At 47.6% G+C, this 27,463-nt stretch overlaps 1 pseudogene; it reads right to left on the bottom strand.

The window, feature by feature from the left end:
- Positions 1-2,158: 2,158 nt before the first annotated feature.
- Positions 2,159-22,133, bottom strand: LOC123139768 (disease resistance protein PIK6-NP-like; annotated as a pseudogene).
- Positions 22,134-27,463: the final 5,330 nt, after the last annotated feature.

Genomic DNA, 27,463 nt, shown 5'->3' with positions numbered 1-27,463 from the left:
ACTCTGAACACAGGCAAACAATAGTTAGATAAAAAAATTCCTCTCTGTAGAGGCTACTCCCATCCATCCCAGGTGCAATTTTTCCTCTCCTGTCAATAAGCTTTAGAGATGCGAAAGGACAAAATATTGTTATGAACTGCAATATTAATTAAGCCAAACTAAAGCCACATAACAACACTTGGCCTGAAATGCCACAAAGTTGAAGGGAACCTAAGCACGTATAGCTGCGTCAGGTCAATTGCACCCTTGTACGACCGATCAGCTGAGAAAAACACTAATGATGATAGATGAGCTTCAGGAAGACATTTCAGTTAGCAGGGTGGTCTCTCACATGTCAGGCCTGACTCACATGTACAGCATGCGATGAATTTCTAAGGAAAACGAAGGAACGCAGCCCCGTGTCCCCCCCCCCCCCCCCCGCAGGCGACCCGGGCGCCCAACCCTAGCCGCCGCCGACCCAACCCCCACCTCCTTCCTCTCCTCCCGCTGCCGCCGGCGGGCGCCGCCGGGCAAAGCCCGCGCGGTGCCGGCGGCGGCGGGATCTCGCCTGGAGTAGGGGCCGCGAGGGGCTCCTTCCTCGGGCGCGGCGGCGGAACTCGGCGGCCGGCACGTCGGGTGGCGCGCGCTGGTGGGATCTGAGGCGGCGGCCTCGCTGGTGCGGACGGCACTACTCCGACGACAGGGAGTGCTCGTCGGTGAGGTAGGCCGGATCCCCTCGGCTGCGCGGGCAGCGAGGTCCCGGTGGGCGCTGGTCATGACACGGGGAGGCCCCGGGTTCCCCTCGTCAGATCGGAGGCGATCTGGTCCGCTCGTGATGCATGACCTCCGGCCGGCCTGGCTCATGTTGTGGCTGGTTCGGAGGTGGCAGCAAGGTGCTTGGCCGGGGGAAACCTTTGGCCGCCGGTGGCGGTCACGGCGTCGATGGCGTCCCGGACGCCATTCCCTCCTTGGTGGCGGCGCCGAGGCTATACCTCCCCTGCCTCCCCCCTTCCCCTACGCCCGGGTGAAAACCCTAGCCCCGATGGCTAAGCGGCGGCGGCGCCACAGCGTCGTCACCTTCTTGAAGGCGCCGACTTGGGCCTGGGGATGCTGGGTGTGCATGGCGAGTTTGTCTGGTTCCTGGTGGCGGCCCGTCTGATCTACCGCGTTGCAGCTCCGTGGCTGCGGTGCTTATCTTCCGGCCGTGTCTCCGATGGCGACCTCGCCCTTCCTCACCTTGTACTTGCCATGGTGGAGCGGTACTTCATCTCGCTCATTGATGGCGGCGGAGATCGGCGGCATGGCGCCGTGGAGGCTCGGCGTCCGATGCGCGGAGATGGACTCGCGCAGGAGGAGGTAGTTGTCTGGCGTCATGGTGACGTCGATGGCTGATGTGGCCTTCACAAGGTAGAAGACTCAATATCATCTGAAGACGGACCTGTGGAAGATGGCGGCGACGACGCAAGAGTGCGTCTGCCCGGATTGTGCCCCAGACCCGGTATGTGGCTCGGCTGGGGCTTCCGGCTTTTGATGTTAGGTTTAGGTGAGTGGTTTGGGTAGGGGCCGAGGGCATCTCTTCATCATATGGATAAGAGTAGCGGCATATGTTGCCAAGATGGTGGATTCAGGTATATTGTTTGTAATACTTTGTAAGGTCCTCGAGAATAATTAATAAAGTGGCCGCATGCATCTCCCAGATGCAGAGGCCGGGGGTCATCCTCCTTTTCTAAAAAAAAAACATGTACAGCATGCAATTTGGTACAGCATACCATTAAGCAATGGTACATTCAGATCGTTGTAACTCATCGATGACATTCTGAAAAGATTATGATTACATGCTTTTCCTGGTACATGACAGAAGCAGATCCTTTGTTTTCTCAATTGATTTTACCCAAGGTCAAGATAGATCAACATGAACAGGAAAAAGGTAACAAAGTGCATAGAAGCTGAATACTCCTGCTCAGCAATTACAGTCTGTTACGCCGATACAAGTGGTCAAAGTAACAAGCCGCATAGAAACTATATGCTCAGCCATTACACAAGCCTATTACAGAAGCATTGCCCATACTAACAAAGACGAGTATATATAAATGCATTGGTGATAGGCCCCAAAATGAGACTCCCTGCATGCATAGCAGGTTCGCGAATCAGTCAAGCACACAGTACGTCAACCTAGCTCTCATTCCACCTTCAAAATGGGTCTATTTTGATTTTTATTCCTGGCGAGTTGATTACCAATGTCCTCCTTGACTTTGTCTTCCCTGTGTTTTGCTTCCTCTTTTGCGTCTTCATCCTTCATGTTTTCCATGTGTTTGATCGTATCCTTGAACCAAGTCACACGAAGCCGTATTTCCTTGATGCTTGGGAGAAACTCCAGCCCAGAAAAGACAGTAGTGCAATCAAAAAATACCAGTTTCAGCACCTCAAGTTTCGGCATTGATGTTGGCTTAAACTCAATTGATTTGACATTAATTTTTGAGTAACGGAGCTCGAGTACCACGAGGCTTCTGAAAAGGCCATTCTGGAAAGTGATTGGTCCTTCGATCCGAGCAGATCCCTCCTTCAATACCTCCTGCAAACTCAGAATAGATAGGATTGGTAGGTTTCCAAGGATTTGCATGTTTTCAACATGTGCCGATAGCAGGGTGCATAATGCGAGCTTCACAAGATTCTGGAGCCCCTCAGTCCACTCTGGCAATTTTTTCAGGCCACCAATCAGCTTGAGGCTCTGCAGGTTTTCTGGAGGCGAGGACATGTCATGCAAGCAGTCATATAAATCATCATAGAAATCACTAAACATATCTGCCAGCACTGACAAGGATTCAAGGCGGCTGAGTCTGGAAATGGCTGAACAGAACTCCGGACCATTTTTCTTATTGATGCCAAACACTCCTAGTTTGCGCAAGCCAGTGAGACCTTTTATTTCTTGTATCACAGCATTTCCCCATGCAAGGTGCACACTCCGCAGCGTGTGTAAAGTTTTTAGTTTCCCGATCCCTCTTGGCACCTTAACACTGCCACAAGCTTGGTCGTCCTGGTAGCAAGCCAAAGGAGAGCATGCATTGTTAGCACAACATTCCGGCACAGGGCGACGCTTGGCAAAAAGAGCGTATTTGGGGCCAGCATGCAGATGATGTAGCTTGGTGAGCCTGGTGATGGTTTTGGGCAGCACCACTATTCTTGTATATTTGATGTCTAATTTCTCGAGTTGTCTCAGCTTACCCACCGAACGTGGGAGATAAAAGATGCCATCACACCCTCTTAGAGAAAGGCATCTCAGGTGAAGATGGTTCCCAATGTGCTCAAGGTGATGATCAGCTAGGCCTTGTGCACCTTCTAGGTCCAGCACCCGAAGAAACCTCATCTTGTCAGATATGTAAAATGGCCTCCACTTCCCAAAGACTGTCAATGATCGTATACGGGACAACTCCACCATGCTCTCCAACTCACACTCATCTCCCTCCCAACTGCTGCTTATGGCAAGGTGACGCACTCTTCCATGAGTGTTTGAGGTACACCCTTCCTCCAGCCTAAAACAAGATTTTCTTCGATTGACTTTGTAATACTGATATCGCGGATCAGATCATGTAGCTGGCAAGAGTCGATTCCATGTCTGCTGAAAACAGATCGTTGAGTTGGTAATATCATGCATCTTTCTATAAGTTCCATGAAGTATTTGTCAGCTGCGGATCTGTCTCGTGAGTAACCTTCGGCGATCCATCGGTTCGCCACACGTTTCCAGCTAATATTGCGGTCTTCCGGGAAGATGGACAGGTAAAGAAAACAAGGCTTCAGGTAATAAGGTAGGCCATCATAGCTTTTCATGAGGACTGTTTTCATAGCCTCAAACTCTGGATTTATCTCCATCTCAACACTGATATGCTCAATCAGTTTTCTCCACTCCACAGCAGTTTTTGTTGGTTGATCTGCCAAGAAGCCACCTATGGTGACTATCGCAAGGGGAAGCCCATTGCACTTTTTTAGGATCAGTTTTGCTGGTTCCACTCAGGCTGGACGGAACGAGCGGGCTTTTGGGCCCGCTCGTGGCCCGTTCAGGACCGGACCGGACGGTCCAGGACCGGTAGCAAAACTGGTCGGTCCGGGCTGCAATATTGGGCCCGAGAAAATGTCGGTCCGGTCCGGGCTTTTACCGAGCCGCTCGGTCGGACCGAGAAAACGCAGTCACCGCCGTCACCGTTCGTCGTCGTCGCACCCACCGGCAGCCCCATGGTGAACCACCATGTCCCCGAGGTTCCTCTCCCCTTCCTTCCTCTCCTCCCCGTGCGCCGTATCCTCTTGCCGCCGGTCGCCATCGCGGTCTTGCATGAACTGCCGCCGTTCTGGAGTTCTCGAACATGGCCTCAAACCCAACGGTGGCACCAATTCCTGCGGGTATTGCGGCTGCATGAGCTGAAATCATGCCATGAATCGAGCTGCGGGTCAAAACATTACAACTGAAAGGAACGAAAGAAAAGCCAGGAGCGAGTATTGCGGCCGTGCCGTCTCGCGTCCACCCGTACGCAGCTATGTTGCCGCTGCATGAGAATCGTGCTATCCCACGACCTCCCACACGGCCTAATCTAACTAACTGAAACTGAGTCAAGACGTGGACGTGCTCACGCATGCACACGGTTCGTCAGTTAAACACAGGTGCAGAGGTGCTGTCAAACTTTCAGAAAATTCAGCTCGTCGGTTTCAGAAGATTCAGTTCGTCAGTATCGCTCCTCGACTTCATCACATCACTCACGCACGATCGCCCACCTCGCCGCTGCACCCGCACACATCGACGCTGGTGGTTGTTCCCGGTCCGCTCGGTCCAGTCGGTCCAGCCCGGGCTTCGTCGCCGCCGGTCCGGTCCCTGAAAACAGGACCGCTCGGCTGCTCGGTCCGGTCCGGCTCGGACCGACGGCGGCCGGTCCAAACGCCGGCTCGGACCGGGACCGGACCGGCTCGGACCGTGTCCACCCTTAGGTTCCACCAAATCAGGATATTGCTTTGCCAAATCTGTAGATTTAGTCTTAAATACCTGAAATAAGAGTATATTCCAAATAAGCTAGCTTTAATCAGCATGTAATATTGTGCTTGCTTGGAATATAGGAGGAGAAAAAAAAAATCTGAATTGAGATAACGTCATTAAAGAATTAAAGATACTAGCTCCTATGTTCAGTACCTTTCTTGTGAAGAGGTCGCATGCATCTTTGTCTTGTAGACCGTTGAGCAGCCGTATGCATTCTGGTTTCTTGCAACAATGTTTAGCAATATCATGTCGCCTTGTGGTGATCACTATGATCAAATTTGCATTTTTCCTTCCAAGTAAACTCTGCACTATCATATCCCATTCAGCGGTAGAGGATAGGTCATCAAGAACAATCAAGCACCTCTTTCCTTCTGAAAGCCTGGCCAACACTCGAGTCAACTCTGCAACTCCCATCAAAGCAAGCTTTCCATTGGTCACCAGCAAAGTCCAGGGCGTCTTCCCTTACAACTAGTTGCAATACTAAGCTTCTAAGGAGCTCTTCAAGCTTGAAAGGGCGCAAGACCGTGACAAAAGCATGTTTCCCAAATGTGTTACTGACTCCTTGTCTTTGGTAAACATCTTTGATTAGAGTAGTTTTTCCGAGACCTCCCATTCCCCACACAGCGATCACCTGAGATTCTTGGGTGCTAGCTTGTTCTTCAATTAGTTCAGCAATATCAGATTTTTCTTTTTCACGTCCAATAAGTTGGAAATCGTCCAAATAACCAGCCAACGTGTTGGTGCGTGTAAGCCTCTCTTGGACCACCATCTTTCCATCAGCATCCATATTAGATTGATCTTCTTGTATCTCATGCCCATCGGTATTTGATGAATATGTGACGTCTTGAGAGCTCTGAGCACATGCAAACAATAGTTAGACGCGTTTCTAATGATTAATCACCCCGAAACATACCAAATATTCACCCACAAAAAAAAAGAAACATACCAAAGATTCAAATCAACACAAATGTGAAGCTGCCACACAACATTAGTAACGTCCCACAGAATAAAAATAGTAAATGAAGCTCGAACAGCCCAAATCAGCCTTGGCTCCGCCAGGAAATTCCGAAAAATATATATATACATGAACGTAAATTATTCATGAGTTGCCTAAGATATCGACTAGTACTACAAGAGAACATAAAGTTACTGAAAAACTTGACACTTAGAACTGTATGTCCACCTGCAACATGAATTTCACTTACACATTCTTGCAATACCAAATTGATCAAAGCATTGCAACAAGATGCTTGTATGTTCGATGAAATCCCCAATAGGAAATAGCATACCCGACTCAACATGGTGACCTCTGTTAGGGATCTCAGATGAAGAAGTCGGTATCAACATGGAAGATGGGGGTAATGAGGTATGTTTCTTTTTAAAAAGGAGGATAGACCCCCGGCCTCTGCATGCAACCATTTTATTAATTATTCAGAGAGACCATATAAAGTAATATATCAGTCAGCCAGAAGCCACCATCTAGGCAACACCTGTTGCTACTCCTATCCCATTGATAAAGGTGTGCCAAATATTCGGACCTAATACCAAACGGACATCGCACCAAACCCTAACATCTAAAGCCGGAAGCCCCAGCCTAGCCACACACCGGGACTAGGTCCCATACCGGACCGACGCACTATCAGAGGCCATCTCCAAAGCAGAAACTGACCCATCGACCTTGCCTGACCTCCCGTTGACGCCACCATGACGCCAGACAACTTCACCATCCTGCACGTATCCGTCCACACGTGCCCGTCGCCGAACCTCCGCAGCACCATGCCACCGGGATCCGTTGTCGGCCTTGCGGTGGATGAGACACCGCTCTTCCGCTTGTCCCGTCCAACCAGCACTTGCTCCAAAATGATGACCTCATGAGGGACAACGACATCAAAGATACAATCATCGTCCGACCCGGTAGATCCAGATCTAGGGTTTCCCCTGGAGCATCACGGGTGGGGTGCCACGACCTGCAACAACGATGCCTCGAGAAGGAAACGACGACATAGACGCCGCCATCGTCCGCCATGACGAAAGTCGGTGCGATTTTCACCGGAAGTCGCGTCCCCCAACCTCGTAGCTGGCTGGAACCGAACGGAGCCTCGTCGTGGAGACGAGGGCCGCCGTCGGCACGTCGGCAGGGAGCCTCTAGCCGCCCCTCACCGGTCCTCCTCGCGCCACCGGCCGCCCACGGCCGTATCGAGATGGATCTGGACTGAACACCAGATCCGCAGCCATCGGAGCCTCTCATGCACCAGCGGCCGCCACAATGCCGGCCACGAAGATTCCCATCGCCGCCGTGCAGCAAGGGCGCCGCCCTGACTGCCGTCCCCGGCCTCCCCGCGTGAGACGCCGCCTCTGCCTCACAGGATCTGCCGCGGTGACCACCCACCCTGAATCTATGGTGCAGGGCCCGCCGCCACCGCGGCCCTTGCCAGCGGCAACGGCGGCTGGGGATGGAGCAGCGGGGAGGGGCTGGCGCGTGGGATTGGGTCCCCCTGGCGCCGCCCAAGGGGAGGAGACGCGTGGGGCAATGAGGTATGTGGCAAGGCCGGCAAGGTCTCTGGCGAGGGAGAGAAGTTCACAAGATCGTGGAATGAGAGATATGGATTGCACCAGCAGTCCCCCCTTCCTGGCCTTGCCCGGACACACAGATTGATCTGAGCGGCACGCTCCATGGGAAATCATACTGATTTATCCTTGCACAAATATTTAATGGTCCACATTTTTTGTGATATGTTTTTAAAAACCTCCAGCTGATATCTACACACCCATTTATGATAAATATATTAGTAGGTTACTAGCAAAAGAGCCCGTGCATTGCAATGGGAAATATACCACACTCTTCTAACACAATAATTATGACTTGAGACTACAATATGTCCGTCTTTTATTTCAAAGCATGGCGTCTCATCTGTGTTGCTACTTATCCTCCTATCCACTCTCGCTGACCGTGATCTCAATACTCTGACAGTGATCTCAATACTCACGCAATCACAATATGTTTGAATGTTCTCCATCCTAAGGCGAGAAATCTACTTTATTTTATTGGGTGTCCGGACATACACTAGTAGAAAAAGGGTCAAACGTGCAGCACATTAGTGTCGGTTTGTATTAGAGCCGGCACTAATGTATACATTAGTGCCGGTTCCAACGGCTAGCCGGGCCGCTCTCATTAGTACTGGTTCGTGGCTAACCTTTAGCACCGGTTCGTGCCACGAACCGGTACTAATGAGGGTGGTGGCAGGATGTTGTCAGTCTGGGCCCCCTCCAGCACCTTTAGTACCAGTTCGTGGCACGAACCGGTACTAAAGGTCCTCCTGCATATAAACCCTTCGTCCAGCTCGCTCTGTTCTTCCCCCTTTCCCCTCTCCTCTCCTCTCTGTTCTTCCTCTTCTCCCCTCGAGCTCATCACACATTTTGCCCAAAATTTGTCAAGATTTGAAGGCCCCCATCCATTCAAGTGATCACAAAGGTTAGCAACTTTGTCCTTTCATCTCTCATTACTAGATTAGCTCTTGGAATGCTTTATATAGTTACTAATTTGTGAGTTTAGTAATTTAGGAGGAAATATATATATGTGCTAGTATTTGATTTATATGCAATTTGAGGTCAAAAATAACACTTAGTTTGTATATGTAGGTGTGGTTTACTTAGTGCCTTCTAAATCTCCGTCGTAACCACCGTCGATCGCCCGCACCGTCCCGTCGCCGGCACCACCTTGTGGTGAGCCTCTTGTTCATGAAATTTTATATAAAAAATTGATGTTTGTGTGATTTGGATATATAGTTAATCATGTAATAAGTATCTTACCCGTACGTTGTTTGTTATACATAGTGCCATGGTTTTGATATCCGTCCCCGTCGGCCCTCGTCCTTGTTATGATTCGGATGTGGTATATTCTCTTTTAAAACTATTTGTTGCATTTCGTGTTTATGACAAATTTTGCCCATCAAGTTGACATAGATATTTTTATCTAGGAGGTATGTGAACCGGAAATTCCAATCGACCCTATTGTCGAGAGGTTAAATTTAGTTGAAAGAGAAAACGAGCACTTGAAAGAAAAATTGAAAAGAATTGAGGGGGAGAAGATGGAATTGGAGTTGCATGTTGCCGATGTCGTCGATGATCACAAGATCAAGATGGAGAAAATGCGCTTGAAGAATAGAAAGATTAAAAAATATGCCATCGATAGTGAGGCTTGGTATCATTATGCTGTTGGATCAATTGTTACCTTAGTTGCGATCTTGATCGCATTTGTTGTTGCATTTAAATGCTTTAGCTAGAGAGTTATTTGTTTGTTGCATTTAAGTGTTGTATGAACTTGTATTAATTTGGTCTATTCGGTGTTGTGTAATGAAGATGAGCCGGCAATGGATGTACGATGACCGATGCTCTCCCCAGTTCGTTGAGGGCGTGCATACTTTTCTGCTTGCGGCTAAGGCAAACAAGCGGGCGGATGGTTTTATGCCTTGTCCATGTGCTGGCTGTAAGAATGGTCACAATTACTCTACGTCAAGAACCATTCACGTCCACCTGTTTGAGTCCGGTTTCATGCCCCACTATAATGTTTGGACCAAGCACGGAGAAAGAGGGGTTATGATGGAAGACAATGAAGAAGAAGAGGACGACGACAGCTATCCTGGCCATGGGTTCCCTGAATACGATGATACAACAATGGGGGAAGAAGCTGAGCCGGTAATGCGGGAAGAAGCTGAGCCGGCAATGCGGGAAGAAGCTGAAGAAGAGGCATCAGATGAGCCCGTTGATGATCTAGGTCGGGCCATTGCCGATGCAAAGAGAAACTGCGCAAGTGATTTGGAGAAGAAGAAGTTGCAGCGCATGTTAGAGGATCACAAAAAATTGTTGTACCCGAATTGCATAGGTGACAAGAAAAAGCTGGGCACCACACTAGAATTGTTGCAATGGAAGGCAGAGAATGGTGTATCTGACAAGGGATTTGAAAAGTTGCTGGTAATGATAAAGGATATGCTTCCAAAGGACAACGAATTGCCCGAGAGTACGTACGAAGCAAAGAAGGATGTCTTCCCTCTAGGGTTAGAGGTGCAGAAGATACATGCATGCCCTAATGATTGCATCCTCTACCGCGGTGAGTACGAGGATTTGAATGCTTGCCCGGTATGTGGTGCATTGCGCTATAAGATCAGCCGCGATGAGCCTGGTGATGTCGAGGGCAAGCGCCACAGGAAGAAGATTCCTGCCAAGGTGATGTGGTATTCTCCTATAATACCACGGTTGAAACGTTTGTTCCAAAACAAAGAGCATGCCAAGGCGATGCGATGGCACAGAGAAGACCGTAAGAAAGACGGAAAGTTGAGAGTACCCGCTGACGGGTCGCAGTGGAGAAAAATCGAAAGAAAGTACGGGAAGGAGTTTGCAGATGACGCAAGGAGCGTATGGTTTGGTCTAAGCGCAGATGGCATTAATCCTTTTGGGGAGCAGAGCAGCAACCATAGCACCTGGCCTGTGACTCTATGTTTGTATAACCTTTCTCCTTGGTTGTGCATGAAGCGGAAATTCATTATGATGCCAGTGTTCATCCAAGGCCCTAAGCAACCCGGCAACGACATTGATGTGTACCTAAGGCCATTAGTTGAAGAACTCTTACAACTGTGGAATGGAACAGGTGTACGTGCGTGGGATGAGCACATGGGGGAAGAATTTGACCTAAAGGCATTGCTGTTCGTGACCATCAATGATTGGCCTGCTCTCAGTAACCTTTCAGGATAGACAAACAAGGGATACCGCGGATGCACACACTGTTTGGATGATACCAGTATATATTTGAATAGTTGTAAGAAGAATGTGTACCTGGGACATCGTCGATTTCTTCCGAGCAGGCATCCCGTAAGAAAAAAAGGCAAGCATTTCAAAGGTGAGGCAGATCACCGGACGAAGCCTCGCCACCGTACTGGTGCTGATGTACATGATATGGTCAAGGATTTGAAGGTGATATTTGGAAAGGGTCCTAGCGGACAACCTGTTCCGAAGGACGCGGACGGACGCGCACCCATGTGGAAGAAGAAATCTATATTTTGGGACCTGCCATATTGGAAAGACCTAGAGGTCCGCTCCGCAACCGACGTGATGCACGTGACGAAGAATCTTTGCGTGACCCTGCTTGGCTTCTTGGGCGTGTATGGGAAGACAAAAGATACACCTGAGGCACGGGAGGACCAGCAACGTATGCACGGAGAAGACGTCATACATCAGGGTCATGCAAGCTACGCTCTTACCAAAGAAGAGACGGAAATCTTCTTTGAATGCCTGCTCAGTATTAAGGTACCGTCTGGCTTCTCGTCGAATATAAAGGGAATAATAAACATGGCAGAGAAAAAGTTCCAGAACCTAAAGTCTCATGACTGCCACGTGATTATGACGCAACTGCTTCCGGTTGCATTGAGGGGGCTTCTATCGAAAAACGTTCGATTAGCCATTGTGAAGCTATGTGCATTTCTCAATGCAATTTCTCAGAAGGTAATCGATCCAGAAATCATACCAAGGTTACAGAATGATTTGGTGCATTGTCTTGTCAGTTTCGAGTTGGTGTTCCCACCATCCTTCTTCAACATCATGACACACGTCCTAGTTCACCTATGCGAAGAGATTAACGTTTTGGGTCCTGTATTTCTACACAATATGTTCCCCTTTGAGAGGTTCATGGGAGTCTTAAAGAAATATGTTCATAACCGTGCTAGGCCAGAAGGAAGCATCTCCAAGGGCCATCAAAATGAGGAGGTCATTGAGTTTTGTATTGACTTTATTCCTGACCTTAAGCCGATTGGTGTTCCTGAATCGCGCCATAAGGGCAGACTGGATGGAAAAGGCACGCTAGGAGGGGAACAAATAATATGTATGGACGGACATTCTCTCACTGAAGCACACTACACAGTTCTACAGAATTCCACCTTGGTGGCTCCGTATATGGATGAACACAAGAATTTACTACGCTCCAAACACCCGGAGCGGTCTGATGACTGGATTACACGTGAACAAACCAGGAGTTTCGCCAACTGGTTGCAGACACATACCATGCATGGCACCTCTATTGAAGATGACCTGTACTTGTTGTCCCAGTTACCATCTTCGAATATAATGACTTTCAAAGGGTACGAGATAAATGGTAATACATTTTACACGATCGCCCAAGATAAGAAGAGCACCAACCAAAAAAGTGGTGTCCGCTTTGATGCAGAAACCAAGACGGGAAAGGAAACATATTATGGTTATATACAGGACATATGGGAACTTGACTATCGACGTGGTTTAAAGGTCCCTTTGTTTCGGTGCAAATGGGTCAATATGACACGAGGCGGGGTAACGGAAGACCCGCAGTACAAAATGACAACAGTGGATCTCAACAATATTGCGTATGCAGACGAACCATTCGTCCTAGCCAATGATGTGGCACAGGTTTTCTATGTGAAGGACATGTCTACCAAGCCAAGAAAAAGAAAAGATAAGAAAGCGAATGCATCGTACGATGAGCCAAAGCGGCACATAGTTCTTTTTGGGAAGAGAAACATCGTGGGAGTGGATGACAAGACAGACAAGTCAGAAGATTATGAAAAGTTTGATGAAATTGCTCCATTCACAGTGAATATTGACCCGAGCATCCCGTTAAATGATGAAGATTTTCCATGGTTACGGCGCAAAGGGACACACGCGAAGAAAAAGTTTCACACCCAAAGATCTGGGATGTGATCGGCTTTACTATCATCACTTTCTTCTGTGTTTCACACCCAGGAGGGAATGTCTGTAATAGTTAAGGTAGTTATGTGTTTTGGCATTTGAAACGCGAAGAAATTTTATGTGCAAACAAATTCTTTTCATGCATTTACTGATTTTTTTTCCAGCTAAATGACCCTGAAATTGAAAAGCAATTCAAATGAACTCAGAAAAGGTTGAAAGTTGGCATGGTATCATAATTTCATACAAATAGCATGTGCAAGAAAGTAGAGAGGGTTACGGCAAAAACTGGATGCACTTCGTGTACAAAATGGACAATCTCTTTCGAAGTATCAGGGTTTCCAACGAAAACTGAACGGTTACAAAGGCATTTCATTTTTTAAATAACCTAAGCATTACTAAATTGAATATAATGATAAAACACACTAATATTAAACATAAGAAAAAAGAATCACTGGAAAAACTTTTTTCAAAGTTAAGTTATTCACAAACTAGTGATTCACACAAATTTCAAATAATTCAAAATTTAAACTATTCAAATTTGAAATCTACCGGCACTAACAGAAAGTTTGTAATTTTTTGTACCTAAAGCAAAAATATTCACAAAGAAACTCTAAATACAGCAAAAAACAACTCAAAAATAAATAAAACAAAAAAAATAAAGCAAAAAAAACGAAAAAAAAGCCCGCCTACTGGGCCAAAGCGGCCTGCATACGACTAGCGACACAACCTTTCGTTGGGCCAGGATGCAGGCCCGCGAAGGCCCAGTAGGCCCACAAGGCGAGGAGGACAGGTAGGCCCAGTAGGCCTGATTAGGAGAGGAGCTCGAGAGAGCTACCGCATTGGGGCTTATAAACCAGTGCGGTAGCCCCTCGACTAGCGAGGTGGGACTAAACTTCCGCACCGCACCTGCGCCAGCGCACCACCTTTAGTACCGGGTCGTGGCACAAACCGGCACTAAAGGGGGGGCCTTTAGTACCGGTTTGTGCCACCACCCGGTACTAAAGGGGGTCGCTTCCCGCCGCTTGGCCTGGCCAAAACAGGCCTTTAGTACCGGTTGGTGGATCCAACCGCTACTAAAGGTGCCCTCTATATATACAACTGCTATAAAAATTTCAGTTTCCCTCTGTTTTCCTTCCTCTGTTCCCTCGTCTTCGTCGCCGTCGCCGCCGCCCTCGATCGTCTCCGACATCGCCGCTCGTCTCCGTCGCCGCCCCCGTCCCCGTCGCCGCCCTCGTCTCCGTCGCCGCCCCGGGCCCGTCCCCGTCGCGCCGTCCCCGTCGCCGCCCCGGCCGTCGCCTCTCCTCGCCGTCGCCTCGCCTCGCCGTCGCCGTCGCCCGCTGTGAGCCCTCCAGCCCCGAGCCCGTACACACACACAAGCATGTTTAATTAGTTTAGATAATTAGTCTTTAATTAGTTTAGATTATTTAGATTATTATTTTGTATGTTTAATTAGTTTAGCTAATTAGTGTTTAATTAGTTTAGATTATTTAGATTATTATGTTTTCACTATTATATATGTATGGATGCTTGTTAGATGGATATAATTAGTGCTTAATCAGTTAGAAATTAGTGTTCTATAGAAATGTTAGAAATTAGTGTTATATAGAAATGTTAGAAATTTTAGTGTTATTTAGATTATTTAAGTTAGCATAATTAGTGTTATATAGAAATGTTAGAAATTTTAGTTATCAAAATCCAATCATTAAAAAAATGTTACTTTTTGCGGGCATATAGCTAGTATTTGTTCTCGACGATGCCCGGCCTGCATCCTCGCCGTCGACCCGTCCGCGACGACGTCCAGCCGACCCATGTCCGGGACTGGGCTCCGCCGGGCTGGCACTGGGAGGTGCTGCTTGGAGGGGCGCGCCGCTTGATGAGGAACCCGGCCGCGGGTCCCGTCGTGGACCCTGATCTCGTTTGGTGGCGTTCGCGTGGGCCAGTTTCGGTGCGGAGGGACCCGGCCCCGCCGGAGGTGGTACGTCGCCGTGTCAGGGAGGAGGACGAGCACGTCCATCGCTACATGGTTGCGTTAGAGGGCGGCAGGTTCTCCAATACGTGGCAGTATCTTCGGGGATCTCACTTCAGCTATGATCCTGTGAGGGTTCCTTCTCTTTGGGTGTCCACCGCCCGCACCGGAGGAACCGCGAGTGTCCTAGATTCTTCTCTAGTATTCGATCTTTATTAGCTAATAGCCAGTGATGTACTATTCAATATTATATATTATTCGAGACGATGTATTCGAGATTATATCTATTATTCTAGACGATGTATTCGAGATTATATCTATTATTCGAGACGATGTAATTTGAATACTAAATTGTTTTATATTTCTTTTGGATTAGTTAAACAAAAGCTATGGCAGACAATACCGACAGAGAGGGAGAACAGACCATGCTCGATATGATACGCGGGCCAGATGATAATCAGAATGAAGAAGATTATGACGGCTCCGAATTTCTAAACAACACCGGAGAGGGTGATATGATATTCGATCGCGACGACGAAATTGATGAAGTCATGAACTACGATTATGACGATGACGAAGAACATGTTGATCCTGAAACAACAAAGACCGGCGAGGTATATATATTTATATAAGCAGGCATCTGGCGATCATCCCATGTTTTAAATGACTTGAAGATATATTAACGAATCGATCTTTGTTCTTTCAGCCATCCGGATCGAGCAAATCTTCAGGCAAAATGACGAAACGAGGCCCGAACAAAAAGTTGAAGCCGGGCGTAAAGTACAATATCGAGGCATGCAGCCCTACTGGCAAACCATTAGCGCCTAAGAAGATTGCGGACAAGTTCGTTCGTCAGTGCGGAGTTCTTGTGAAGGACCAACTCCCGATCAAACTTCAAGAATGGAGAGAGCCAGCAAAGCCACGTCCAGATGTTACTTTTGTCGACAAGAATCAAAAAGATCTGCTTTGGGATACTCTCATGGAACATTTCACCCTACCAGATCATTTCACAGAAGCAGATGTGCAGAAAGTCAAGGAGGCTGCTCTTAGGATGATGGCGATTGCATTCAAGAACCACAAGAATCGTGAATGGAAGAAGTACGTCAAGGGAGGAAGGAAGACTCCAGTATTCAAGGGAACACTAGAGAACCAACGTGATCATTGGGACGATTTCGTGAAATTCAAGGATTCGGAATTAGCTAAGGAACGGTCAAGAATAAACAAGAAGAATGCCGAAAAAAAGGATAAGTTCCATAAGCTGGGGCCAGGTGGCTATGCGGTGGCAATGCCTAAGTGGGATAAGTCTGAGAAAGTGATGGAGGATGCAGGTGTCACTCCGGCTACTAAGAGCTGGCCCCCCAGGGTCAGGACTTGGTTCTATGCGCATGGGGGGGAGTTGGACCTGGAGACAGGCAATGTTTCGACGAGAGCAAGTCTGAAGGGAGCCGACGATGCGATACTTGTTGCAATAGAAGAGGCACGAATGGGGGTGTTCCAGCCCAACAGAGAGAACGACGAGCTTACACGTGCCCTGGGAAATCCTGAACACCCGGGAAGAACACGAGGCATGGGCGCTATTCCGTGGTATGAGGGGTTTTCAGACTGGAACACCGACTACAGAACCCGTGCAAGAAAGAAGATTGCGGAGGAGAAGAAGAGGAAGATGGAGGAGGAGCAGAGGAAGCGGGACTATGAACGCCTTCAAGGCCTAGAAGCAAGTCAAGCGGAATTGGCAGTCAAATTCCAGTGGCAGCAGGAGCAGATCGACTCACTTACCCATCAAAGGGGGTCTCAGCAGCTGCAGCAGCTAGCGGATGATCCAGCATTGGATAGCACCGGCCCATCCATGCCGAGAAGCAACGTGGGTTCGGCTGCCCCGGACGACGCAATGCTGGGTAGATACCCCGTGGATGACATCACGGAGAACACTAACTGCGAGCTACACGTCAAAGTGAAGAACATATCCATGAAGGTGGCGGACGGTTGTGCTTTCACAAATCCCCCCGAGGCAACCTTCCATTGCAACCCGATTCCAGCGGGCTATGCTCGTGTCTTGGTTGATGAGGTGGTGGACCCACCATATTCGGGGCTACAGCTTGACATTGCTGGAGGTGACGGCGAGCGCTTTCTCGGAGAGGCCAAACATCGTATCATCCTATGGAAAAAGGATTGCATCATCTTTCGAAGGCCACCGACACCGCGTCAGCCGACTCCTCGTCGAAGTCCGCCACCGAGTCAGCAGTCTCCCGCTCCTGCAAGTCCACCAAGTCCGGCAAAGTGTCAGGCCACTCCTCCTCCTCCAAGTCCGGCAAAGTGTCAGGACAATCCTCCTCCTCCAAGTCCGCCACAGCGTCAGACGTCCACTCCTCCTCCAAGTCCGGCACAACCTCAGGACACTCCTCCTCGTCCAACTCAGTCCCGTCAGCCGTCTTCGCCGCCTCAGCAATCGCAGAAGAGACACCCCGCAGCTATGGTGCGTAGCGGTACGAGTCAAGGTAGTACAGGAAGTACAGGCGGAGGCAAGCGATATAAATATGGTCCAAGCCTCAAGCCTCTTCCGCAGAGGTCTTATGACAGGTCCGAGGAGGAAATCACAGCCATATCGAAGGCCGAGGTGGAAGCCCATTTTGCACCGAAACCGCCACCGCCGCCAAGGGAGAAAGTGCCTGAGGAAAGGATTGACCACTTCATTCGTATGACTCAACCACCAGCTCCCAAGCCTGTTGACACAGACTATGAGCGCCACATCAGGAAGTTAAATCGAGCACGTCTACAAAGGGAGGCGAGCACGTCTACATCGGGATCGAGCAAACAAGAAGCAGCTGCCAAAAAATGCGGGAAAACCATTCCCCAGCTGGGAGAACAGGCGGCGCAATCGATCCCCTCGCTTGTTGTGCCAACAACAGGTGACAGTACGCGCGCTCAATATTATTGTGGGCAAACAGTGCATGTTCCCGAGGTGGGCAATGTGGTAATAACGGAGGAGCATATAATGCAGGCTGAAGTTCTCAACATCACTGTTGGACAACTCCTCGAGATCGAGCCCATGCCTTTGCTTAGAGAGGATGAAGTAAAACGGAAATATGTCCGGGGCCAACCTTTGGTCGCTCCAGACAAGGTCAAGAACCTCCCAACGAGAATGTATGAATTGCATCAATGGTACATGAACATTACCAAGATTTCAGATCGATTGTCCCTCATGGTGAATGTCAAGCAGGACCATTACTACCATGAGAAAGTTGTGTCCGTTGAGTATTCAGAACTGTTTCAGTTATACAATCAAGACGCACTCGACAAATCTATCGTCAATTGCTATTGTCTGGAAGTGATTTCTTTCTATAATTTAAGTCTCAAGCTAGCTGTAGTGATCCTTTTGATCAATCATTACCTGTAATTATCCTCACTATATTCTTTTCTGTGGTATTATGCAGGATGAAGATATATGAAATGAGAAAAGGTGGACGCTTTGGCATTGGGTTCATTGACCCAAACACCGTTAACGAATACACATGGAAGCTAAATCAACGTTATGCAAAGGAAGTAGAGGACAGCATGCTAGAGTTCTTGAAGCGCCTCAAATACAATGAAAATATACTACTTCCTTACAACTTTCAGTGAGTCACATTGTCTTGTACTACAAATTCTCTGTTTTTGCCTACTAGCTAGCTACATGTTTTTGCTTACATATGTCCGCTTAATTAAGACATGCAAACGTGTGTGCATGCAGATATCACTGGGTCTTGTGTATCATCAAAGTTGACGCCGGAACAATTGAAGTACTGGACTCACTAATCTCAGAAAAAACTGACTATAACATCTTGTATGAGATAGTCAACAGGTAATTTCAATCATTATTAACTATATATCTCGGCCTATTTCGTTCGTCATTTCATGATATGAACTATTTAATAACCCCTTTATTCATTTTCTTTGTCGGCGGGCAGGGCTTGGACAAGGTTCATCGCCGTCACGCCCGGCGAATGGAAAAAAAAGCTTAAATGGTTTCGACCGAAGGTAAGCAATTAAGTAGTACTATAGCTCTAGCTAGCTAGCTGCCATCTCTTTAATTATCACGCTTGATTAATTTTTATCAAATCAAATTCCATTCTCGTAAAGGCCCTGAAGCAGTCGCAGGGGACTGATCTGTGTGCATTCTACGTTTGCGAGAACATTCGCATGATGGCGTCCGAAAGGAGCAGATCTCAAAGACAGGAATGGATACGCTTGTCAGAACACTATTCATAATTTTTACACCATTATCGATATTTAGTCACACAACTAATACACATGCATATTAATCTCATTCTTAACAGTTCAAAGAGGTGCGGGAGAAGCTCATAGAAACGGAGCGCGTAGAAGCACTTCAAGAGGAAATAGCGGGATTTATATAGGACTCCTTTTCTGTACTCCTGGGAGTATGTACTCCTATTCTTAATATACCTCATATACGCACTAATTATATCTCTTTATTATTCTCAATATACTTCATTAAATATTCTAAGATACCCTAATACGAGTTTTGTTAAAAAAATATTATCTGTGATGTACTTTTTGTAATACCTTTTTCACGTACAAACACATCAGTATATACGTAAACATTTAAAAATATGTAGGCTCACATGAATTTTTTCGTGGAACTCATTTTGGGGTATCTAATAATTACTAATGAAGTAAAAATAATAAAATGGTATAAAAGATTTATCTATGTGGTATATGCATAACGTGTACAATGTGTAGTATCATAAAATACCAGCAAACGAAAAAGAATTAAAATGGAAACACAAAATTAAATGAAAAAAAAATCATAAAACTAAAAAAACCCCAAACCTTATAGTACCGGTTGGTATTACCAACCGGTACTAAAGGGCTCCAGGCCCCCGGAGCTGACTCGTGCCACGTAGTTGCCCTTTAGCACCGGTTCGTGCTGAACCGGTACTAAAGGGGGGCCTTTAGTGACCACAAATTAGTGCCGGTTATGTAACCGGCACTACAGGGCCTTACGAACCGGTGCTAATGCCCGGTTCTGCACTAGTGATATATGTTTCCGCCGTGTGTGTTGGCCTGTGTAGTCACCGTGAGTATACATCAAAAAATACAAACGGATGCTAATCCAACTTCAAGAAGAAGAAGAAACATAGAACCAGACCTGTCAATTGTGTGCATGTAGATTTGGAGAAGCAAACAAAGCATGTACTGCTACGAGAAAGATCTAACATAATCGGGATACCTCTTGGGTTGAAAAAAATAATTGCGATCCCAATGCACCGTTGTTCCCTTCCAACCTTATCATCGTTGTCTCTCCCGCACGCACTTCATCAGCTGTCGTTCCTTTTCTCCTCTTTTTCCTGCTCTCGCCAAGCCAAGTCCATCCCGACATCCCCCAGGGATACGCCCGCTGCCGTGATCCTGCCCCGCCCCCTCCTCCCCTCCCCTTCCCTCCCCCGCATTCCGTGGTGGTGTAGCCCCTCTCCTCCCTGTGGAGGGTGGCTGACTGGCTGGTGGCGATGGGGGCTACAGGGCCGCGGTGCCGCGGTGTGCAGTGGCTCCGTTGGTAGCCAGATCTGCCGGCCGGCCAGCCAGGGCCCGTTGCTGGCGACCACAGTCGTCCGCCGCTCCATCCTCTCCTGCTGCGCCCTTCGCCTCCTCGCGCGCCCCCTTCGCCTCCCCACCATAGCCGCTGCCACCGGCCGACGAGGGCGACAACGCCGCCCCACCACCGGCCGACGAGGGCCACAACGCCGCCCCACCACGAAGCTCGTGGCCGAGCAAGGCCAGGGTTGCTCCCCTCCGGCTGGCCTCTTCTTTGCCCGGAGCAGGCCCTTTCCTTCGCTAGCAGGCCAATTTCTATCCGCATCATCCCAATTTCTTCCACATCTCTCTGGGTTCCATTTGGTTCCTTAGCTGCACACCTCTTTGGATTCGTTCTTCTGTTGATTTTGTTGCCTCTTGTTAGAATCATCAAGGCGCACGTATGTGAGATTTTATAGAGAAAATCAACTGCTCTCCTTTGTGTGTGGAGATGGACGGCATGGGCTTTTTCTTTCACTTCCGGGTTGATTCTATACGGACTGTGGGTTGATTTTATAGAAAGGGAGGAGCTTTTTTGCAAATTTACCGGTGACGTACGAGCAGAAGCAACGTTTGCTTTATTGTTAGGGGAAGAGGGGAAAATTTGCGTTTGTGTCACCACAATACAAGTAAACAAGGCTATAACAAGTCGACATATCCTACTGGCTTTTGGTAGCTGAGATTTTGAGCAAGATGAAAAAAAAAGTGACTGAAATTGAATTAGTACCTCCTTGTAGAAAGCATAGATGGTCTACTAATTGCTTTGATACCCGAGATTTTGAGCAAGATGAAAAAAAAAAGTATGTCTGAGATTGAATATAGTAGTACCTGCTGGTAGAAAGCATAGATGGTCTGAACAGCAGACAATTGCTTGAGCTCTAACACTACACTTGCTTGGCCTGCGCATAAACTTGCAACTTCAACTTGCTCCGTGGACACTATGACACAGCTCCCCAGTTTGTTTTCTGGAAAGCAAGCCTTTATGTGGTGCCATTCTTCAATGGTGGACAGGTCGGTAAGCACAATCAAGAACCTATTCTCATTGACATACCCACTGAACTCCTGAGCCAACTCTTGGGCCGTCCTTTCCCCCTCTAGCAGAACACCAACCCCTACTGCTGCGTGGAACTGTTTCACCATACTCTGGACGAATTCTGTTGGATGGAAAGGGCGCATCACCCTGACCCACGCTCGGCATGCAAAATTCAATTTGGTGATTGGATTCTCATAGGCCTCCCAGATGATGGAGGTATGCCCAACACTTCCACTTGTTCCCCATACGCCAATCACCCCAATTTGGTCATCGCCCTCCCTGTTGATCATTTGGGCAAGATCTGATCTTGCCTGGCGTTGCTTCGCGGTGTGCCTTGCTTCATCGACACCAAACATGGTAGCAGCAGCAGCAGGAGAAGGCTCAGTGGAGCTAGAACCTTTGATGAGGCGGTAGCGTAAGTTCCTCTGGCTCACATCCTCGACCTTGGTCCTCAGCTCCTTCATCTGCTTGGCAACATGGCGCCGGTCGAGGAGTGTGCAAGGGATGCGCCACCAGGACTGCTTCTTCATATGAACGACAAAGTCCTGAATGCCATCCTCGACGTCGTAGGACACGTCGCGGACCTGCTTCACCCAGGTCCTGACCACCTTGTTGTGCTCATCTCGCTCATCGTGCGCCACCATCAGAAAAGACTGCATCATCTCCAGCTCGTCCGTGATGAAGGCCTTGTCCCGCTGGACCCCGAGCTGCAGGGCCACCTCCTCCGCGACCGGGGATTTGGCGGATCGAAGCGCTGCATTCAGCACAGACTTGCCAATGCTCAACGCCGTGGCCTCCATCAGTGCCGATCAAGCCTCTCTCTCTCTTTTTCTGTCCTATGAGAGTTTGTGTGGAGTGGATCTGAGAATGCAGGTCTCGGCTCTCGGGCACACAGGTCCTGTTTAGATAGATAATGGAGGTAGTCTCTGCTAATCAAAAGGCATGGCAGGCATCGACCGTGTTGCAGATTAGTTTAACAGTGGGACTCCTCACTAGTAAGCTTTACAGCAATGCCCGCCACGCTTTACAGCGATGCCTCACATGCCAGGATTAATTGTTAATCAGTACCACTACCGATGGAGCTTCTCCCTATTTTCCCGTGAGCATCTGAGAACAGGTCTCACCGTCTCAGGCTCCTAGTCATGTTTAGATAGATGGTGGTGGAAGTTATTCTTTTTCAACCAATACTTGTCAGGCCTCGATCGCATCACCACGCATTAGTTCAATAGACAGTGGGACGCATCACTAGTAAATTAACAGCAAAACCTCGGCTTTACAGCGATGCCTCCTCACATGACCGGACTAATTATCAATCTGCCGAATTGTTTCAATAGATGCTAGCTGCACTCACCGGGGTGAGTTCCATCAGTACCCGATGGAGCGCTTCTCTCTATGTCCTCATGAGCATTGAATTATTCTTTCTTTCTTAATCAAGAAATGCCAGGCCTCAATCGAATCGCATATCAGTTCAATTGACAGTGGGAAAAACTCACCACTAGTTAATTAACAGCCAGACGTCGGTTGCGACACTGAAGACTGAACAGAATATATGTGCCAACACAAAGTTTTAGTACTCCCTCCGTAAACTAATATAAGAGCGTTTAGATCACTACTTTAGTAATCTAAATGCTCTTATATTAGTTTACAGAGGGAGTACCATTCATCGATCAGCATACATGATGCACTTTGTGGGATGTCGGGACTCACTTGTGTGCGGCATGTGCTCCGTTTGGCTCCCAAGATCGCATCGCGTATTAGTTTAACCAGCAGTGGGACTCTTCACTTGGTTAGGACACCATCCAGATTATATTGTACTCCTTTCGTTCCTAAATATTTGTCTTTCTAGACATTTCAACAAGTGACTACATACGGAATAAAATGAGTGAATCTTTTTTTTCGAAAAGGAGGGAGTTTCCCGGCCTCTGCATCAGAAAGATGCATACGGCCGCATTTATAAATAAATAAAGTAGTTCAACAATGTCTTGCAAAGTGCTGCAACAAAAGATACTGGCTCACACAGAGCAAGCAAAATAAAACAAGGCCCAAAAGCCACAACCGGCTGGCATAATAAAGAGAGATAGGTAAACTAAGCTCCTGTCCTATTACATGACCGCCATCCAAACCGGTTGAAGAAATCCCGCGCTACCATCTCCCACCGGACAGATCCAGTAACCAAACGCGCCCTGGCCTCCGTCGGAGTGAGTAATGACCACGTACGGATTAGCGCAGTAGCCCGGAATAGAACCTGCAAAAAATAAATAGTTGTTGTTCTGTTAAAAGGCAAGTCATTTCTGCAGTTCTAAATTGCCCATAACAACGCACATGCTCCCACATGAATTTGTCTAGCTGTTTCGGCCTCTATGCCAACCAGCCACGTTCCAAACAACGACCTGACCGAATTCGGAGGAGTAATGTTAAAGGCAATCTGCACCGAGCGCCACAACACCCTCGCCATTGGGCACTCAAAGAAAAGATGCTTGATAGTTTCATCCCGATCACAGAAACTACACCTAGTAGATCCTGTCCAGTTGCGCTTAATCAAATTATCTTTCGTTAGAACGACTTGTTTATGCACAAACCACATAAACACTTTGATTTTCAGAGGAACCTTAACTTTCCAAACGTGTTTGGAACTAGGAATTACACTAGAGTTGATGACATCAATGTACATCGACTTGACTGTGAATTCACCAGATTTATAAGCTTCCAACACAACTGATCGGGCTGATGAGTAAGCTGAACCTCCATGAGTCTACTCACCAGATGAATCCAAGCCTCCCACCGTACCGGTCACCCACAAGCACCCTCCTAAATCGGATGTTAAGAGGAGCAGATTGCAGACTCGTTGCAACCAGAGCATCCCGTCGCTGCACAATGCGATAAAGCGCCGGATACTGGAGTGCTAGTGGTGCATCACCTAGCCAGGTATCTTCCCAGAATCGAGTGTTATTGCCATCACCGACAACAAACTTTGTTCTGTTAAAGAAAGTAGCTTTGACCCTCATTAACCCCTTCCAGAAGGGCGAATCAGTGGGTCGAGCCGTCACCTGCGACAGGGTTTTAGAGTACAGATACTTGTTACGAAGAATCTGCGCCCATGTTGCCTCAGTCTCGGCAGATAACTTATAAAGCCACTTACTTAGAAGGCATCTGTTCTTAACTTCAAGGTTCTCAGACCCCCTTGGTCTTTTGGACGGCAAATGACATCCCATTTGGCTAGGCGGTACTTTCTGTTAGTTTCATCGCTCTGCCAGAAGAAACGAGACCGATAGAAGTCCAGCCTTTTCCTAACTCCAACTGGAACCTCAAAAAAGGATAAGAGAAACATAGGCAAACTCGTGAGCACCGAATTAATAAGAATCAATCGGCCTCCATACGACATAAGTTTGCCCTTCCAGCAGCTCAGTTTCTTCTCAAACCGATCCTCGATACACTTCCATTCGTTGTTAGTTAACTTACGATGGTGAATGGGGATACCAAGGTAAGTGAACGGAAGAGTCCCCAAATCGCAACCAAACAGTTGCTTGTAAGCATCTTGTTCCTCTTTGGCTCTACCAAAACAGAACAACTCGCTTTTATTGAAGTTGATCTTCAGACCGGACAATTGCTCAAATAGGCACAATACCAGCTTCATATTTCTCGCCTTTGCCAAGTCGTGCTCCATAAAAATGATTGTATCATCGACGTACTGCAGAATGGACACACCACCATCGACAAGATGAGGCACCAAGCCACCTACTTGTCCTGCCTCCTTTGCCCTTACTATCAAGATTGCCAACATATCAACAACAATGTTGAAGAGGATAGGAGACATTGGATCACCTTGCCTCAGGCCCTTGTGTGTCTGGAAATAATGACCTATATCGTCATTCACTTTAATTCCAACACTCCCTTTTTGCGTGAAAGATTCAACTTGGCGCCTCCAAGCTTCGTCAAAACCCTTCATACGTAAGGCTTGTTGTAAAAAGGGCCATTTGACTTTATCGTACGCCTTCTCGAAATTCACCTTAAAAACCACTCCATCCAGTTTTTTCATGTGAATTTCATGGAGCGTTTCATGCAGGACCACCACCCCTTCAAGAATGTTCCTATCCGGCATGAAAGCAGATTGAGTAGGCTGCACCACAGTATGCGCAATCTGTGTGAGCCTATTCGTCCCGACCTTGGTAAATTTTTTGAAACTCACATTAAGAAGACAGATTGGCCGAAATTGCTCAATCCGCACTGCCTCTGTCTTCTTGGAAAGAAGAGTTATCGTCCCAAAATTCAGCTTAAAAAGGTGAAGCTGACAAGCGAAAAGATCATTGAACAAAGGCAATAGATCTCCTTTAATAATGTGCCAACATTTCTTGTAAAACTTGGCCGGGAACCCATCCGGACCAGGAGCCTTATTATTCTTCATCTGGGAAATGGCCTCAAATACCTCTTTCTCAGAGAAAGGAGCAATTAAGATATCATTCTCAACAGCTGTCAGTTGAGGCACATCCTCAATCCTAGACTCATCCAGCGACACCCAGTTCTCCTCTGGAGGTCCAAACAACTGCTTGTAATACTCAGTGATATACAGCTTTAAATTTTCCTGACCCAGAATCGTTCCCTCATCTTATTCAAGCTGAAAGATTCTCTTCTTTCTATACTTGCCATTAGCAATCATGTGAAAAAATTATGTGTTCGCGTCCCCCTGGACGACTCATCGGACCTTGGCCCGAAGCGCCCACTTTAATTCTTCCTCACGAAGTAGCTCTTTCAGCCTCAATTCCGCATCGAGCTTCGCCTGAAGCTCCGAGGCTGGCAGGATCATGTTCTCAGCTTTTACATCCAGGGACTGAATAAGCGAAAGGAGCTGTTCCTTCTCAATCTTATAAACTCCACTAAGATGTTTAGCCCACCCTTGTAGGAAGCTTCTCAAGTGCCTAATTTTATTCTGCCAGCGCTCAAGTGCAGTTCTACCTCCTGCATCCTTAGCCCATTCTCTGGCAACAATATCTAAGAACCCTTGTCTCTCGAACCACGCAAGCTCGAACGAGAAGATATTCTTATTTCCCACATGGGTGGCTTCCCCAGAGTCAATGAATAAAGGCGTATGGTCCGAAATGCCCCGTGTAAGTGCCTGCACCGTAACACAAGGGAACTTCTGCTCCCATTCGACGCTAGCCAGAACCCGATCCAGCTTCTCAAACGTCAGATTAGGTAGCGCATTAGCCCAAGTGAACTTCCTGCCCGAAAGCTCAATCTCACGCAGATCCAGACTTTCAATGATGGTGTTAAACATGAACGACCATCTACCGTCGAAATTATCATTATTCTTCTCATCACGCCTTCTGATAATATTAAAATCACCCCTACTAGGATAGGGAGTTGCTCAGAACCACAAATCCTAACCAAATCAGCCAAAAAGTCTGGTTTAAGCTCGGGCTGTGCGGCTCCATAAACCGCCACCAAAGCCCAGTTAAACCCATCGGCCTTCGACCTGACCCTAAACTTAACCGCGAAATCCCCCATGACCACGCTTCGGACTTCTAACGAGTCACATCTAACCCCGAGTAAAATCCCCCCCGATCTTCCTCGAGGCGGTAGACAATGCCAATCAAACTCAATACCTCCCGACAACGTATTGAGAAATTGAGGCGAAAAGTCGGCTCTACAAGTTTCCGATAAAGCGATAAAGTCCAACTTATGCTAAATAGAAGCCTCAGCAAGAAACCTTCTTTTAGCCAAGTCTTTCAGACCTCTGCTATTCCAAAAGATTCCTTTCATAACTCGTCATGGAATTTTTTAGCTGTTCTAATCCGTGCGCTCCTATGCACTGCGGAAGCCGGGTAAATCTTCCGCTTCCATTTGCGTTTAGGCATATTAAAACTCTCCAGCTGGTCCTCACAACCAGTTTCAGAGGCGCGCACTTCAACAAAGTCCCCTCGCTCATCTTCCTCCTCAGGAGCGAGATCCGCACACAAATTATCGAGTACCCTAACCCCCAAAGCATCAATCTCGGAGTTATTCATGGGTTTAACCGCAGCTAAGTTACGAATCATCTCAAGCGCCCGCTCAGCCTCTAAATCCAATAAATCATTAACCGAATTTGAAATTTCACTATCATTGCTACCTAGTGAAATTTCTAGCTTATTTGCATTATTAACAATCTCATCATTGAAAAAATGCAGAATAGAATAAGAAGTATTGACAGACATAC

This window comes from Triticum aestivum, chromosome 6B (assembly GCF_018294505.1).
Source record: "Triticum aestivum cultivar Chinese Spring chromosome 6B, IWGSC CS RefSeq v2.1, whole genome shotgun sequence".
NCBI lineage: Eukaryota > Viridiplantae > Streptophyta > Magnoliopsida > Poales > Poaceae > Triticum > Triticum aestivum.
The sequence above is the reverse complement of the archived record's forward strand: the minus strand, read 5'-3'. Positions and strand labels throughout refer to the sequence as shown.